We start from the raw sequence: 18,586 nt of genomic DNA, 5'->3' as shown, positions 1-18,586 counted from the left end.
AGACGCCACGGCCCACCGCCACAGTCAACTTTTCCCGGGCCAGGCGCTCCGAGCCAGCGAGCGAGCCTGTAAACAACTCTGGCCCACTGACTCCGTCATATGATCATGGTCTACCCACTGTTCTTGGTTATATGTATGGAGCCTTATTAATATCCATGCTTAGGGATGACTAGCAGAAATATAGTCATCCCAGGTTAAGTATTGAACCACTGAATGAGAGTTCAAGGTACCAGGTTGTTCCTTGCAAACTAACAGGAGGTATTGTATGTTACTATAATTGTGGAGTTAGTCCAATGTGTTATGTATTCATCTGTAGTAATCATGAACGAATAACCTGAGAGTATCATGCTCTAATCAAGAAGTGAAGAGGTAATGTGTTACTTGTTAAAGTAAGACCTGAGGGTCCAGTGATGGCTTGTGAATAATAGTTACGGAATCTCATGTATCAAGGTAATGATATCCCAATTGTCTAATAAAGTAATGAGTATGTGGAGGTGTTGAATGAGGTAATAAGCTCTTGAAGTGTTTGATGATTTAATAAGTTAATTGCGGTTCTGTTTAGCCTGAGTGAATTTAAGATGCATCTTCTCCACTCACTGTGTTAATAAATATTGAATTAGTAATCTGAGTATCACCACTCTACTCCTTCTAAACATTGGTTCCCAGAAAATAATACTTACTCACGTGCCTAGACATCTACCACACTACCCAACAACTTTCCATGAGTTAGGTTATATAATGAAAAGTCTGGGTGGTGGCAGCTACCCTTTGTAAGTATAAAAAGTGTTGTACAAAGAATAACATGGTTCCCCAGACTAACCCATGTATAAGAATAGACATATAACAAAGTAAACTTCAGAAAGGTAAGAACATTGAAACTGAGAATATATATATATGAAAGGAAATGAAAAGAAAGAACATTGACTTGGAAAACATAAGCAGAGAAGCATAAGAGTTACTTATATAAGAATATAAGGTATAGAGAGATAAAGAACATATAAGAATAGCTGGATGGTAAATTATTGAAAAGAGAAAACTCGGCCCGTTACAGTAGCCCCCCTTTGAACATTTTCAACCAACTGACAGTCCCTATCTGAACGATCTTCTTATAAGACCCAATAATTTATTTGCCTGGTTTACCTTCTTCTCGCAATGGCCCAAGAACTTCAGCTCATTGTCAACATACACACCTTGGTCCTTCTCACATTCAGTCTCAAATAGTGCAGTGTCTTCATCCCGTTGGGACATATGATAAGCCTCATTACCGTTAGTACGCCCCAGGTACATCCTCTTACACTTCGTGACATTGAATCTCAGCAGCCATTCCTTCGACCATTCCTGGAGCCCACAGAGGTCCTTCTGCAGCTCTTCACAGTCAGCTTGGTTCTTGATTTCCCGAAATAACTTGGCGTCATCGGCAAACATTTGTATGGAGGAGTGTACAACGTCAGGCATGTCATTTATGAAACAAACAAACAACAGCTGGCCCAATACACTGCCCTGTGGTACCCCGCTTGTGACAGGTACGGATGATGATTTCGTGCCATTAATCACCACACACTGCTTGCGGTCATGTAGAAAGCCTTCTATCCACGCTAGGACATTTCCCCGAATTCCGTACACTTCCAGTTTGATTTTCAGCGTTTCGTGGAATTTTTAATAAAATCTGACCGATGGCGAACTAAAGATAATGGTCAGAAAGACAAGATTTGTCCAGTTAATGATGTCAGGTGATCAACAGCGCCAGCCCACAATGCTTTGTCTGTGAAGCAGTTTTGCAATAAAAACATCACTATGCTTGAGCACCACTATTCCCAGACCTGGCTCCCTGCGACTACCTCTTCCCAAAGATCAAGTCCGTGCTCAAAGGAACCAATTTTTTGTTGGAAGAAAAGGTAAAGCAAAACGACGGAGCTCCTCAACAACCTTGTAGAACATGATGTACGGAATTGCTTTGAATTGTGACAGCATCATATGCAGGTGTGTGTCAACTCAGAAGGGAACTACTTTGAAGGCGATCACAGTTGATTTTCTTAATTTGATAAATAAATAGAGTTACAGTATGTCTCGTTTTTTTGTGTGTCGGACCTCGTATAACTGTGTACAAGGGAGAGTGATCATGTTTTAACATAGTGGAATTTTCGTGTGCCAAGTAAGACAGAACGTAACTTAAACATCGTCTGTGTCGATGCCATGCGTTTGCCTTGATAGATGCATGTGATTTTTTGTAATTGGGTTTAGACTTTTAGAACTTTTTTGCTCCTTAGGCATGGTCCCATGCACCAGCGTCCGGCCAATGCCAAACACACTTCACTTGTTTGTTGCGGTAAACTCCAGCGATGTGAAGTTGGTGTACTAATCTCGATTAAATGTGAAAAGTAGTGTTCTTGTACATGAGTGGGGATAATTAGCAGAAATAGTACTGTCACCCAGTCTGGTCCCTAAGATATGCTAGGGACTGTCAGTTGGTTGAAAATGTTCAAAGGGGGGCCACCAGACTGGTGCCTGCACTTCGGCACCTCAGCTACCCTGGGAGATCGGAGCGCCTGAACTTGCCTAGCTTATACTACAGACATGCAAGGGACGACCTAATCGAGGCGTATAAGCATCTCAGGGGCTACTCAGTCGAGTGTCCTTACTTCAAGCTGGCGGACGCTCGCCCCACAAGGGGTCACAGCTCAAGATTGAAGAAGCCGCAAGTCCAGAAACTGAGAGCAAACTTTTCGGAGTGAGGTTATGAACTCTTGGAACAATCTACCAGAAGTGTTGTGACGGCACCAGGTGTAGCTCTTTCAAGACAAGACTTGACCAACACTGGAGCAGGTTCAGGTACATTCAGGAGCCAATGCATGTCAGTACTTGCCAACAGTGCGTAACAGAGACGCTGACCGATCGCCCAAGCGGGTAACGAGCCGATCAGTGGTGAAGAGGATAAAAGTAAAAAGTAAACAATTGTCCCAGTTGAGAATTGAACCATAAAATATTGCTATTACCAGTATTAGAGTTGTTATATGAGTTGTGAGTGATGTTATAAGTAATGTATTAATATCTGTGCTATGAGTAAGTGTGTAAAATGACGATCATTATTGTCAAAGAAATATAATAATACCCTTAAGGAGGTATAAAATGTTGAATATTAATTGAAGATCTGTTTTCTTACTTGGAAGGTAAGACCTAGCGGTCCGTTTTTGTCTGAGCGTTGCAGTGCACTGACCACGGTCGTACATGTTAGTTAACATGAAATCAAACGATTCATAATACGCTCAATAGCCCATAAAACATGTAGCTATAACTTCTTTATTGAGTCCCCCAGGTGAGACATCCGTTTTCTCACCGCTTCAGTATGCCTGAGTCCTCGGTTTTCTCTCATTTACCTCCGAGACTCTGATATTTCTTAATACCTCATATTGTGTTCAGAAATTTGAAATTGAGAGAGAACACAATTGTTTTACATTAAATTAGATATGTCTGATTACAAATGAAACATTCAAGATCTCTTGTGAGTGATGTTGAGAGCTTTAACTGTATTTACTGCTTGTAAAATTGCCAAATAAGTTAGTGTAGAGACTGCCAGAAGAAGTAACGAATCCCTGACATCCTTTTGGGGATGCCCTGAAATTCCAACTGGTACTGAAGTTAGATAATTTTGATTCCCAATCATCAAAGAATCTGACATTTGTATTGAAATCATAATCAGTTTTATATTTAAGAAAGTAATTAATATCCTGAAAAGAATATGTCAGTCTTCTTATCTTCAAGATCTAACGGCAAACCTGGAGTGGATTCCTCCCCTACAAGCACCGAACCTTCTCAAATTCCCCAGCCTACGCCTCCAGCGCCGCCCACGGAGCGGGGGTCAACTATCTACCCACGCCTACCCCCGCCTTATAAGACCTGACACCGCTGTGACGTACTATACCCTTGTTCCACTCTCAGAGCTACTGCTCTCTTCTCTCTGTATAACCAACCAACCAGCCTCTTTCTACACAGTGCCACCAGCAAGCAACACCTCCTCCTCCGCGCCAGCCTGGCGGCTCCCGCACCCTCGCCACCTTGGCGTCCCTCAAGCCGCGTGCCCTCCTCTGGCACCCTCACCAACCAGCTCTCTCTACTCAACGCTTGTTACCATGCTGCCTACCCAGCAACAAGCTGCATCGCACATCCAATACAATATGTAGACAGTGAGCACATTGTGAGTTTCCTTTCTCCATCCCATCCTGAGTGTGAACCAATATCTCATAACCCCACAAATGGTGACCCCCGGAGATTCGCACTCACACAGTGTACTGCGCACATCATTGTCATTCCTAAAGACCCCATTTAATTCATATTACGCTATATAACATTCAAATCCACCGCTCTTGTAGAATCTGAGAAAACGGGAAACACTGATAAAGGATAACTCACCTACTCAATGTTACTAGACCATGTGTTGTATTGTACCCAGGTACAGTTATATCATATTAATTGTATGGATTCATAGCATTAAGGAGAACTCAGGGTATCCATAAGACGAATGTTAAAGTCCAGTTGAGCCGGGCTAGTGTAGCCTACTGTAGGACTAAGTGTGGATCATGGTTTGAAGGTCATACTATTTACGTCTGTGAAAGTGTAGCGAACATAACTTCCACAGATATCATATGAAAATACATGAGAACAATGATCTGGAAAAAGGATTAATGTATCAGAACTATGTGAGGTGTTGGAAGTGACCCAGAAACTATACTTGAAAGGAAATATTTTGTATGCGTCGGTATGAACTTAATACACCTCGTAGCCTCACGTGACATATACCCACGACAGGTACAGTGATCAGAGAATCTTATGTCTGTGTTCAAATAGTGCAATGTGTGAGAGGAGGATCCCTCATTACAGTTTTAAGTGAAGTTGATACACCCCCGCCATGAACATTCAGCCTTTGTTTTAAGGCGCGTCATGTACCTGCCTCGGGTGTGCCGCGTTGATATTATAACCCAATGAATTTACCCACGAACTAGCTAACCAAGACCTTACCTTAGTGTGTAATTTAGGATTAAAATATGTGTTTATACGGCATGAGTGACAATATACCGAAAAGTGTTCAGGTGAGAACCGTAAGAAATAAAAGTAAAAATTAAAGATTGGAAACTGTAGGCCTATGCTGTGACGAGCGGCAGGGCACTGCCCTCAGTACCCTCCGTTCTACCGTCACCTCAGGTCAGTGTCCTATCGGGCTATATCCCGCCCTATAATTAAGTCTTATATAGAAGTTATTACAGTTTAAAGCTTTGCCTGATATATAAGTGTAATAGTAAGGTGTTAGGGCAGTGGTTCTCAACCTTGTTTGCCCCATGCACCCCTTTCACCATATGTCAGAATGTCATTCCCCCATCCTTTCCAAGATTGTCTGCCTCAAAATGTGCATTCCAAATAATATGCATATAATGCTGAAAATCCTTTATTTTTTCCATGTTAGTATCAGTTCCCCCCCCCCCTGAAAACCTGAGAGGGGGAAATTCCCCCCCGGTTGAGAACCCCTGTGTTAGTGGGTGTGATAACCGGCCGTCAGGCATTATTTCTCAGTACCCTCCGTTCTACCGTCACCTCAGGTTCCATGCTGTCGGAGTGCCTTGCTGCGTGGCAGCCATTATCCCTGTGAGCGTCCCAACAGGTGGTGACTACTCCCAGCTATGCCAATCCACTGTGAACCTGTGGATTTCCAGCACACCACTCCAAATGAGTAGTAACAAATAAGGAGACCGTGAGAAACTCTGCGGTCGTCACTTGGAGCGACCTATAATACCAGGCTTAGAAGTAGTACTGGTATGTCTCTTGGTGAAGCCCTCGTCTTTACCCACCGAGGGCGGTGTGCGAACGAGGTGCCTGTTGTGTATACCTAAAAGTTACAAGGAGTCCCATACCTGCAGGGGTGGAGTGTAACATGTGTGTTGAGATGGTGCTACTATGTATGATAACCGACGGTGCTATATTCCATACAGGTGGAGCAGTCTGATGTGTTAAGGGATAGTGTAAGAAGGAATGACCGAGGTAAGGTGGTCACAGATTGTTATGCAATAAGTATGTGGATAACACGCCATTAATGTAAGACGTCTGGTGCCCATCTGGGTAACCAACATTTTCGTTGTTCTTCCAAGGAAGACCAATTCATGTGTATGTTTTTTGCCAGTATGCTTTATAAGGAATAAATTAATTAAGACATGTTATGGTTTCACCCTTCTTTCCCCTTATCGATCTGGTCAATGGAAAACCTAACCCAATGCCTAGTCCACTCTGCACGCTACCTAACGCGCTACATGCTGTCCAGAGGGGGTCTGGTGGCAGCGACCCTTAGAAATTAAGATAGAGTTAAGTATTTACCCTTAGTATTAGTAACCCCCAATTTGGCAGTATAACAGGATGGAGGAGAAACTGATCACTCTCCCAGTCTTCAAGCAACATGGAAGACTGGCTTATCCACGCAGAGGCAGCTCTCATCGGCTCTACAACTTCTGTCTCTACACCGCAGGTTAGACACCCTAGAACAGCCCTGCTACTCTAAGCAGACAGCCGCTCCTCTTCCTGCTCCAAGCACCACGTCCTATCGACCCCAACACACCCGTCCTGCCTCAGACGCTGCCCCCGGCCCAGCAGTACCCCCTGTCGCTCCGCCTGACGCGGCCCCTGCTCCTGACGCGGACCCACAAACCCCTCTTTTCTCCCTCAGGTACCCCCTGCTACTGTCCTACACCCTGCTGCTGTCGTGGACTCTGCTGCTGTCATGCACCCTACTGCTGTCATGGACACTCTTCCTAACGCAGCCCCTGCTCCTGACCCAGGCCCACACACCCCAGCAGGCGCACCTGAGGACTCTGTACCTGTCGCGAGGGAAGCACAACATTCATCGCCTCCACAACCCTCCTTCTCCCTCTTTTCTCCCACAGATCTCGTGTATCTAGACAGAGCTGTCCCCCCTAGCGGCCGGCTCATCCACGCCCTCGCCGTTATGTCCCACATGTGGCATGCACCGCCCGTTCTGCCTCACATGTGGCACGCAACTCTGCCAACCTCCAGCCTCCCGCCGCGCCCGGAGGGGAAGGGGAGTATTGTAGTGGATTCCTTCCCTACAAGCACCGAACCTTCTCGAATTCCCCAGCCTACGCCTTCAGCGCCGCCCACGGAGCGGGGGTCAACTATCTACCCACGCCTACCCCCGCCTTATAAGACCTGACACCGCTGTGACCAGCCTCTTTCTACACAGTGCCACCAGCAAGCAACACCTCCTCCGTGCTAGCCTGGCGGCTCCCGCACCCTCGCCACCTTGGCGTCTTGTTACCATGCTGCCTACCCAGCAACAAGCTGCATTGTACATCCAATACAATATGTATACAGTGAGCACATTGTGAGTTTCCTTTCTCCATCCCATCCTGAGTGTGAACCAATATCTCATAACCCCACAAACTCTCAGAAGGCCCTTGTCCATATTTTGATGGGGTCGTAAGAAAGACGTTTTCAGCTTTTGAGTTTCACATCCATTTCACTATTGCCTGGTAAGCTCGAACTTTGATTAGATAGTAAACAATAGATGCAAGAAATTGATCTGACTTATGACACTGATTTTCATAGCCAAATGTACAGCAATTGATTTAAATGAAGTGTATTTCGATGCGTGAATTGCCAGTTCGGCATGCCTGAGTTGCCAGTTACCTCGTATATAACTGCGTGCGGAGGGAGAGTGTTAACCTCCTCCTATATTTCCCACTTCTGAACTTTACCTTGTTCTGTACCCTTCTTGCACCCTCAGAGCTAATGCTCTGTTCTCTCCGTACTTCCGACCGACCGAGTCACCTTTTTTTGACGCTCCCTCATAGTATCTCAGGTATGTAGGTATGTAGCGAGTGCCTCACACCCGCCATATTAAGTGAATTTAACTCAGTTGAACTTTGTGAATATCAGAGTTCATGTTTTAACAGAGTGAAATTCTCCTGTGCCAAGTAACAAATCACGTAACATAGATATCGTCTCGCCATCGTTGCCAGACGTGAGAATGCTTGTAATTGAGTTCAGACTTTTAGACGACTTTTTTGACGCTCCCTTATCGTATCTCAGGCACGGTGTGTGTGTGTGTGTGGCTGATACCCGCAGCTACCTGGGATCAGCAACTGCTTACCAGCGAGATGTCCAAAGCAGGATGTTTCTAATTCAGTGAGTGTGAGAGGTTGGAGTCATAGACCACGTTCTTTATAGACTTTAATCTAACAGTGTCAGCTGGAGACTGGCAACCGGGCGCTGCCAAAGACAAGCCCCCATCTCAACATGGGAAAACATATCGTACGATGGTACAATCTTACATCTCCCCCCCAAGTTAAAAGGAAATGACAATGCACATTTGAACTAACAAAAGGAAAACAATGCATTCATAAAAACAACAATAATGCAGGAAAAACGAGTCAAACAAAGGAAAAAAACAAAAAAAAAAAACCTCTAAACTGATTTTACATCACATACACTACACCACGTAGTCCGTCAACCAGCCCGGAGGCCTACGGCCTCTCCTGGGCCTGGCCGCGCTCGACTGGGGAGGGGCCGTGGGTGCGGAGGAGGGCGCGGGTATGGAGGGCACAGCAGAAGGGGGGCCAGGAGGCACAGCTTGGTGCACCACCGGAGTAGTAGGCACAGGTGTGGAGCCGTTTCGCAGGTGGCGTCTGTTGCGGATGGACACCCTGCCACTGCCACCCAACCTGACGGCATACTGCCTGTGAGGGCGGGCTTCCACCACTATGCCTGTCCTGTCCCAGAGCTTGGTAGCTGCGTCCTGCACACGCACCTGCGTGCCCACGACTAGGGGAGCCAGCTGGCGGGATACCTCCCTCCGCGACAGGACCCCATCCTGTGTTTCGGCCAAGCGCACCTCCCTCATACGAAGTGCCCGCCGCCAGTGCTGGTCCACCTTATAGTGCTGTCTGGCCACGGGAACGCCGTCACGGAGCTGGCGGCCGGTGGCAAGTTGGGCGGGCGACTTGTTCACCCCCCGCAGAGGCGTGTTCAGGTACTGGAGGAGGGCCTGGGATGTCCTATCGCAGTCCAGGCTACCCCCGGGCCCAGTGTTATCCCTGAGGAGCCTCTTGGCAGCCTTGACCCCAGCCTCTGCCCTGCCATTGGACTGGGGGAAGTGGGCCGACGAGAGGCGCACCTCGACCCCCCATGACTTGAGGAAATCTGTCATCTCAAGGCTGGCAAGGTTGGTACCTCCATCTGTGGAGATCTGCTCAGGTACCCCCCACCTCGTGAAGTAGGCCCGCAGACTGGCGATGATTTTTCCAGAGGTGGCCTCGTTGGGGAAGTGGGCGATCTCCAGCCAACCTGTCAGTCGGTCAGCATATGCTAGGTACGTGCGGCCCTGCAGGTGGAACAAATCGGCCACCACTTGTTGAAAGGGATAGTCTGGCGCTGGGGTCAGAACCAACGACTCCGGAGGCTGGGAAGGGGCGTGGGTCTCGCAAGCAGCACACCGGGACCGATGATACTGCAGGTCACCCTCCATGCCAGGCCAATAGACAGACTGCCGGGCCCGCCTGAGCATTGAGTCGAGGCCCTGGTGCCCCACATGCAGGTTAACGGCGACCCGGTGGCGGAGGGAGTCGGGGATGACAAGGCGCACGCAGCCCTGGTCAAAGGTGTAGGTGACCAAACCCCTGACCACAGCCAACCTGTCCCTCACCGAGAAGTACGGGCGCAGACAGGCCACCTCCTGTGACTTGTGGGGGTGCCAGTCGCCCGCCAGCACCCTCGACACTAGAATCTGGTACACTGGGTCGTCCGCCGCCGCTTTGCACACTGTGTCTTCGTCCATAGTGATGCACCCATCCTGATCCAGTGCTGAGATTGTGACTGCACACACTGCAGCGCACAGGTCCTCCTCTTGGTCCATGTCCTCCGCATCAGGCTCCGCCCTGAGGGAGGGGAAGCGGGATAGGGCGTCAGCTGCACAGTTCCGCTTCCCTGGCAAGTATTTGACCGTGAATCGGTACTGCAGGGTCTTCTCCTTGAGCCTGAACAGGCGCGGATTCGCCACATCCGTGAAGGCTCTGTCCCCTAGCAAGCCAACTAAGGGGCGGTGGTCCATCACCAGAATGAGGTTCGGGCAGCCAAGGAGGAACAGCCTGGCCTTGCGCAGGCACCACACCACAGCCAGGGCCTCCCCTTCTACTGCAGCATAACCGGCCTCGGCTTTGCTCAGATGTCGGCTACCACACAGAGCCAACCGCCACCCTCCTCTGCAGCAGAAGGGCGTCTCTGGAGAGGCACAGGCACAGTATTGTTGCAGGACGACGAAGCCGATGCCCTCCCTGCTCCAATCAGTGACAGCTGCCGTAGGCCTGGATTTGTCGTAGAACACCAAGCCGTCTCTGGCCAACTGACAGATGGTGTCCTGGGCCTGGCGAAACTTGAGCCGCAGCTGGTCGTCCCAATACACCTGCTTGCCCACTGGCTTCTTGAGGAGCTCACGGAAGGGTTCCATCACAGGTGCAGTGGCAAGGAAGGGAGCCAACTGATTAACCAGGCCATGCCAGGACCTGATGTCAGTGATTGATGGTTGATCCGGCATGGGGAAGTCCTTGATGGCTGACAGACGTTGGGCAGTGGGCTGGTACAGGTCCCACCCCAGGAGGAAACCCACAAACTCAGCTTCTCTCCTGCAGAACAAGAACTTTTCTGGTTTCAGCGTGATACCTGTGCGAGCGCAGGTCTCCAGAAAATCGTAAGTGTGCCAGAACGCCCCCTTCACACTGGAGTCATAGAGGAGAGTGTCATCCACGCACTTGTACTTGCGGGGCACATCCTGAATAGCGTCGTCAAACCTCTTGGTGTAAGCATCTGACGCTGAGCAATGTCCCATGGGCGTCCTGCAGTATCGAAAACGTCCCCACGGCGTGATGAATGTGGTCAGGCGTCTACTCTCCTCCTCCAACTCCACTTGATGAAATCCCCAAAAGGCGTCGGCGACGGTTTTGAACGAGTGCACTGGCACCCCAGACACCATGTCGAATGGTGCAGGTGTGTGGTGCGTCTCCCTCAGACAGCTTGCATTGAGGCGTTGGAAGTCCACAGTGCGCCTGGGCTGACCGTTTTTCTTGGCCACCACGACCATCCTGGCGCACCACTCCGTAGCCTCACCAGCAGGCACTGGCTGGATGACGCCTCTCCTGACGTCCTCCTCCAACTGGGCCTTCACCTCCGCTTCCCAGTGTTTCGGAACGGGAGCGGGTGTGTGACAGGCGTAGGGGGTCGTGCCGGGCGTCAGGTGGATACGGTGAGGGGGACCAGTCATGACTGGCAGTGGGGACCTGCTGGTGTTGAATGCGGTAGACGAAAAGTGCGTGAGTAGCCATGCCTCCAGCCTGGCCACATTCTCCTCCAAAGGAGGCAAGGGTATCTCAACTGGCCTCGGCGGGAAACGGCTGCTCTCAGGTAAACGGTTCGGAGGTAGATCGTCGGCAGTGTGCCGCTCCCCTCCATCGCCCACGGCAGCCACAGCACGTCTATGGAGCGGGAAGTCGACAGGCACCAAGTTGAGGCACTTGCAGGCCTCCAATGACAGATAGAGGGCCTTGGCTGTCTGCACGAAGTAGACCTCCTGGACGGTGGACCCCTCGTCCACACCGAGGCGGCAAAGGGCGGACCCCAGACACTTGAGCTGTTTGTTCGCCACGTCCCTTAAGCCATTACGGGCCCGAAGTTGCCCCGGACACAAACGGATGTCCCGGAGCAGGGATGCGCCTGCCACACACACCATAGCACCCGTGTCGGCTACAGCCAGCACAGGGGTGGCGGGGGAATTGCCCCCGGCCTGGGACACAAACACTTGTAACCTGGGGTGGCGGGATAGCTGGGCTGTTGCCACTGTAACAGCGCCTGACACATCCACAGGAGCACTTAGGGCTGACTTACTCCTACAACACCTTTTGAAGTGACCAACCTTACAGCAATTGCGACATGTAGCCCCACTTGCAGGGCAGTTACTTTTACCAGAGGCATGTGACACGCCGCAGTTACCACAGTGCACGCGACTGGGGTGTCGAGGTCGGGCGGCAGCTACCTCAGACTCACCGGTGACGTTATCACCAACCGCCACTGCCTCCGCGGCTGTCCCCACCACTGCCTGGCCAGACGTACGACACAATACACCAGCATCTCTCACTGCTGCCTCAAATAACATGCATTTGTTTCTAAGTACTTCAACACTATTATAACTAGAGTACCCCTGGAAAATTTCCCTTTTCAACACTGGGTTACTCAGGCCCACCATAACTTTACGTAATAGCATGTACTCAGAGAGGTCGTTATCACAGGTGGGACATTTAAATTCACACTCCACTGCCTCTGAGAAGCATCGTTGAAAATACCTTTTCATGGGCTCCTCTTCACCTTGTTTGCTGTTGAAAAACTCGTTCCATTTCACAGCTTGGTTTGAAGATTGAAGAACCATTCCACTGATGGCGTCCAGGGCTTCTTTGGGCGAGAGCTGCTCCCACTGACCGCTGGGGTATCTCGAGTCAATCACCCTTTGGAGTGTGGGGACGCAGTTCAGGCGAATGTGGAGTGTGGCCACCAGTTGTGGCCACCCGTTCAACAGCACCCATGACTCCATGGACCGCCTCCATGTCCTAAACGCAGCTGCTGGCATTTCTGCCTCACACTTCTCTGGAGCGACAGCTGCTGAGGGCTTCATGACCGGCATAGAAGCATGACCACCGCCAGCACCTAGAGACGCCATCTGAGCCATCAATGCACTCATGACCTGCTGCTGGGCGCGCGTGGTGTTCCGGGCCGGTGTAGAGAAGCCCCGGCGTCCCCTTGAGGGCGTCGAGAATCGTGGACGTGTAGGGGCCATGTCAGCGTTCTTGTCAGGGCTGTAATGGCGTGTCGGGCCCCGACATCTCCTACTCACTGTGCGCCATGTGAGAGGTTGGAGTCATAGACCACGTTCTTTATAGACTTTACTCTAACAGTGTCAGCTGGAGACTGGCAACCGGGCGCTGCCAAAGACAAGCCCCCATCTCAACATGGGAAAACATATCGTACCATGGTACAATCTTACAGTGAGATTAAATTCAGAGAGAGTGCGCGTCCTGGGAACTACACCAGGGAGAATGAATTCTCTAGCCATGCCAGACTCCAACCGACGCTAATAGCACACTTCATTTGTTGTAGTAAACACCAGCAATGTGAGCCTGGTGTACTAATCTCGATTATATGTGCAAAGTAGTGTTCTTGTACTGTACATGATTGGGGATAATTAGCAGAAATATAATTGTCCCAGTTGAGTATTGAAACCATAAATATTGATATTTCCAGTATTAGAGTTGTTATATGCATTACGAGTAAATCATCAATGTGTACTCCCAACTGAGATACTGGTATCTGTTTCCATGTTGTTCGTTCAGAAATATAATGATATTATAAGTAATGTGTTAGTATCACTGTGTTATTAGCAATTGTGTAAAATACTTATCTTTATTGTCAAAGAAATTATATAGCAGTTGTTAAATGTTGTAACAAATAATTGAAGATCTGTTTGGTTACTTATAAAGTAAGACCTAGTGGTTCGCTCTTGTCTGAGTGTGTTTAAATTGACATCTTATTCACTTTTGATTTTAATAAATATTGAATTAGTAAATTGTGAGGATCACCGCTCCTTTCCTTCTCACAATTTCTTCTAAAAAAAATTAACACTGTAACCCAAATTCCTAAGTTCGCTACAACGCTACCTAAAACTTTTAATTATACCAGTTATATTCTAATAAAAGCCTGGGTGGTGGCAGTCTACATTGTAGTATAATAATTATACTGATAGGTGTTGTTAAAGAATGACATGGTGTAGTCACTGTAGTGGATCCTCTCCCCTACAACTACAACTGCCGTTTGTCGCTGACTAGCCGACCCCTCTTCGAATTCCTCAGCCTACGCCTCGTGGTCTGAGGTCGGCAACCAGCGCCGCCTAACATAGCGGAGGTCAACTATCAATCCACGCCTACCTCCTCTATATAAGACCTCACCTGGCAGTGACCTGCTCTTCTTCTACCTACAGCCATGCAGCACGCAACACCTCCTCTGAGCACGCACCTCACCAACCAGCTCTCTATTCCACGCTTGTAACCACGCTGCCACTTTCCAGCACCAAGCTGCCCTGTACATCCAATACAATATATATATACAGAGAGTGCATTGTGAGTTTCCTTTCTCCACTCCAACCCATCCCGAGTGTGAACCAACATCTCAAAACCCCATAAATGGTGACCCCCGGAGAATCGCCCTTGACTCTTCACGCATCTACGCCCTTAACTCATGAGACATAAAGACAAGCATGAACTTAGCATGCTTCCCTGTTGGGAGCTGTAAACGCTTCTGTGCTTCACTTTACACAAGGATGTAGGGGGGTGCCCAATAATAAAAAATAAAAAAAATCACGCCAGAAACTCGTCGTACCAAGGTAATGGTTCGCCACGTACCCTGGGAGATCCCTATCGACGATCTTCGCCCTCTTCTCCCACAACTATTCAACATGCAGCGCCGCATCAATCCGGTCTCCAAACGTCCAACCAACGAACTCATCGGCTGGTGGGTAGGCCCCTTCCCTCCGAAGGTGAATGTAGGACCTATTCACAACTGTCCTCTCGACCGATTTAGCTGAACCCCGAAAATCTGTGGTCGTTGCCAATCGTGGAAACACCGCACCTGGGAGTGCACGAGGATGGTCGCCTGCGGTTTCTGTGCAGGTCCTCATGACACAGTGGAATGCAAATCGAAAATTCAGAACAAAATCCCAGTTATTCCACGGTGTGTCAATTGCCATGGCAGTCACCACGCCTGGAATGCCAATTGCCCACAGCGTCATGGCACTCGCCCGGAGAAAACTTACCTTGTACCACCGCCCTCGTCTCTGACGAAGCCCCTGTCAACCAAACCTCACTCCTATCCACCACCGCCTCTTCCATCCACCAAGGATTTCCCATTGATCTCCTCTCCTCTACCATCCCCCCTATCAGCCCGACCACCCATTCTTTCTCTCCTCCCTCCCTCTCCCTACCGTTCTTGGAACAAGGTCGTTGCCGGCCCTGCCACACAGTCACCACCACCTCCTGCCTACCTGGACCCCCGCTGTCTCTCACCAGCACCACCACCTCTTGCTCACCTGAACTATCACCGTCCCTCTCCGTCGCTACCACCACCACTTGCCCAGTCGGGCCCTCGGCAATCCTCGTCGCCTCCTCCAGTTCCTGCACAGGTACACCAAGTTTGTTCTATGGAAACTATCACTCTCCGTCTGGATCGCCACTCCAAGCAAATCAACCTTCTCTCTGCCCAACTCGACTCGTTTGTGAAAAAAATTGCGACTTTGCAGAGGCAACAACAACTCATTCTAGACACCCTGACCCAACAGGGGCGTACTTTGCAAGCCCTGGTGACCCGCCTCCTTCCTTTTCCCGAGATGGAGGATCCATCCCTCTCTCTCCCACTCCTCCCTCTCCAATATCCTCAACAGAATTTGGTACCTTCTCCGGAGCCCTGTCTAGCCCCACCAACTCATCTCACACCGGAGGCCGTTCCCTCCCCTTCTTACAATGGAACATTCAGGGACTTAGACCTCGCCGGACAGACCTCGCCCAGTTTGTGCTCTCCCATCAAGTAGATGTTGCTCTACTTCAGGAAACCATCACAGACGATGTTACTCCACTCCGCCTCTCTGGCTATACTGTTTACGTCCTGCCTCGGTACCGTGGGCAGGCTCGTGGCCTCCTCACCCTTGTGTGTAACAGCATTCCATCTGTTCGTCTCCCTTCACCTGACTCACATGGACCCCCGTCTGAATTACTTTCTGTTGTAGTGGATTCCTCCCCTACAAATGCCGTTTGTCGCTGAGTAGCCGACCCACGCCTACCCCCGCTATATAAGACATCACCCCGCCGTGACTGTCCTCTTTCTACCAACAGCCACCAGCAAGCAACACCTCCTCCTCCGCTCCTGCCTGGTGGCCCTCGCTCCCGCCGGCGACCATGGCGACCCACAAGCCGAGTGTCCTCCTCTGAGCACCCTCATCAACCAGCTCTCTCCTAAACCATGCTTGGACTCACGCTGCCACCCCCCAGCACCAAGCAGCATTGTACATCCAATACAATATGTATACAGAGAGCACATTGTGAGTTTCCTTTCTCCAACCCATCCTGAGTGTGAACCAATATCTCATAACCCCACACTGTCTCCCTTACTCTTGGTGACCGGACCCTTCGTGTAGTCAATGTTCATTTCAAGAGTGATTCTCTGGACCCCCAGGTTCTTCACGACCTCCATGATGGGGTTCCCACTATTGTTCTTGGCGACTTTAATGCCCGCCATCCCACTCTTACTTCAGGTCATCCCACTCCATGTACCCTTAACGGATCACATCTCTCACAGTTTCTTAATGGGGATAATGATGTTCGCTTTCTTTGTCCTGACGATCCTACTCGCCTTCCCCATAGTTTCCTTGATGTTGGCTTACTATTGAACGGTCATACCTCCTTTCATCCTACCGTCTGCACCGAGCCTGCTCTGTATAGTGACCATCTTGCCGTTACTACCCATCACAGGCTCTCCTTCTCTGCCCCGACATCAGCTCCTTATCGATCCCCTCGCCTTCGTCTCACACAAGATGCTGTTCCTTCCTTTACCCAATATCTTTTTACCTGGGCGGATTCCTATGTTGTCCCCCAGTCCCTTGACTCTTACAGCGTGTATGACTCTGTCAATCGAGCTGCCCCTCCACGCCTTCCCCGTCACCCCAGAAGTGCCACCAACTACTGGTATCGTATCCCTGCCATGAGACATCTCCGGCAGGTAACCCGTGATTTCTGCCATACGGAGGTCTACGCTCTCCAGAGGACTGGGAAGACTTCAAAAACTGGTGCTCCTTTGCAATTCAGGAGCGTCGTCGTATTCATGAGGCGGACTGGCTATCTTTCACGGGGTCTCTATCGTTCCAGTCGTCACCCTCTTATGTATGGAATCGGATTAATGCTATACGGGGTACTCGACGGAGGACTCCTCCCCACCCTGACCCCGCCTCCCTTGCCTGCTCTTTAATGGAGGACTAGGCACGAGCTTCCTCCCCTGAGGCACTTCCAGATCCAATGCAGGAGGCAGTGCAGGCTCGCATCGATGCGTCTGGGCCTGTTGTTCGTGCTGCTCCTACCTCCCCTGCCTCCACTGATCATCCCATCACACAGTTCGAGCTTGACAGTGCTCGTAGCTCTAGAAAAGACACCTCTCCTGGGGATGATCAGATAACCTACTCCGTCCTCAACGCCTGTACTAATATTCCTAACGGCCCCTTGCTCGCCCTCTACAATATGTTTTATGAACATGGGGTTCTCCCGTCTAACTGGAAAAATGGCACTATTATCCCTATCCCTAAGCCGGGAGATCCTGGGAAATATCGACCCATAGTCTTACCTCCTGTGTTTGCAAGATGATGGAGATGATACTCCATCGTCGCCTTCTTCACACCATAGGCGGCTTCCACAACTCCCTCAATGGTTTCATACAACATCGCAGCACAACACACTCCATTGCTTCCTTCTATTGCAATCAGACTGCCCGCGTCTCCGTCTTCCTTGATATCAAGGGAGCCTTTGATATGGCTCAGCCTGCCCTCATTTTAGCTGAACTTGCGCAGTTAGGGGTTAAAGGGAGACTTCATCAATGGATCGCCGCTTACCTCACTGGACGTCAGGCCCGAGTTCGCGTTGAAGGCTCTACATCTCCTGTTCAAGAAATAAACCTCGGCACCCCTCAAGGTAGAGTCCTGAGTCCCACCTTGTTTAACACTCATGCACTCCATTGCATCTCTCCCGTGGCCGACAGAAGTTGTCCACTCAGGATATGCCGACGATGTCCTCCTCCAAGCCCCTGACTACCTCAGCATGCAGGAAGCCCTTGATCTGGTCTCCAGAGAGTGTGATTCACTTGGTTTTCTTCTTTCAACTGCGAAAACAAAAGCCATGTGGCACGGTTGTGTTATACCTCCACCTCTTCTCTTATCAGGAACGCCCTTGGACTGGGTTAATGAGACAAAATACCTGGGTGTGTATGTAACCCTCACACGTTGTCAGATCCCTGAAGTCCGCTATCTTCGAGACATATGCTTTCGGCGTCTCGCTCCCCTCTCTTCTATGTGCAGGGGTTCCCTTGGTGCCACCATCCCTGTACTTCTCACCATGTGCAAGTCCTTTGTCCGTTCCTGCGTCGACTACGCCGCCCCTGCCCTCGTCAACATTAGTCGGACTGCTGTCAACCGTCTCGAAGTTATCCAGAGGAAAGCTGCTCGTATCATCCTTGGGGCTCCTCTGTGGACACGCTCTACTTCTCTATATACCGAACTTGGTCTTTACCCCTTACAGGATCGTGTCCAGGAGTTTTACCTAAAAACTACCGTTTCCATTCTACGGGATCCTCGGGGCAACTATGTCCAAGCCAACTTGACGCCTGCTGTCCGAGGCCGACCTCCATCTAGAAGACAGTGGCGAGGGTCACTGATCCGAGCCCTTCAGGAACACGACCTCCTGCCTGA

The sequence above is a fragment of the Homarus americanus genome, unplaced genomic scaffold (assembly GCF_018991925.1).
Source record: "Homarus americanus isolate GMGI-L3 unplaced genomic scaffold, GMGI_Hamer_2.0 scaffold57980, whole genome shotgun sequence".
NCBI classification, from domain to species: domain Eukaryota; kingdom Metazoa; phylum Arthropoda; class Malacostraca; order Decapoda; family Nephropidae; genus Homarus; species Homarus americanus.
The sequence above is the reverse complement of the archived record's forward strand: the minus strand, read 5'-3'. Positions refer to the sequence as shown.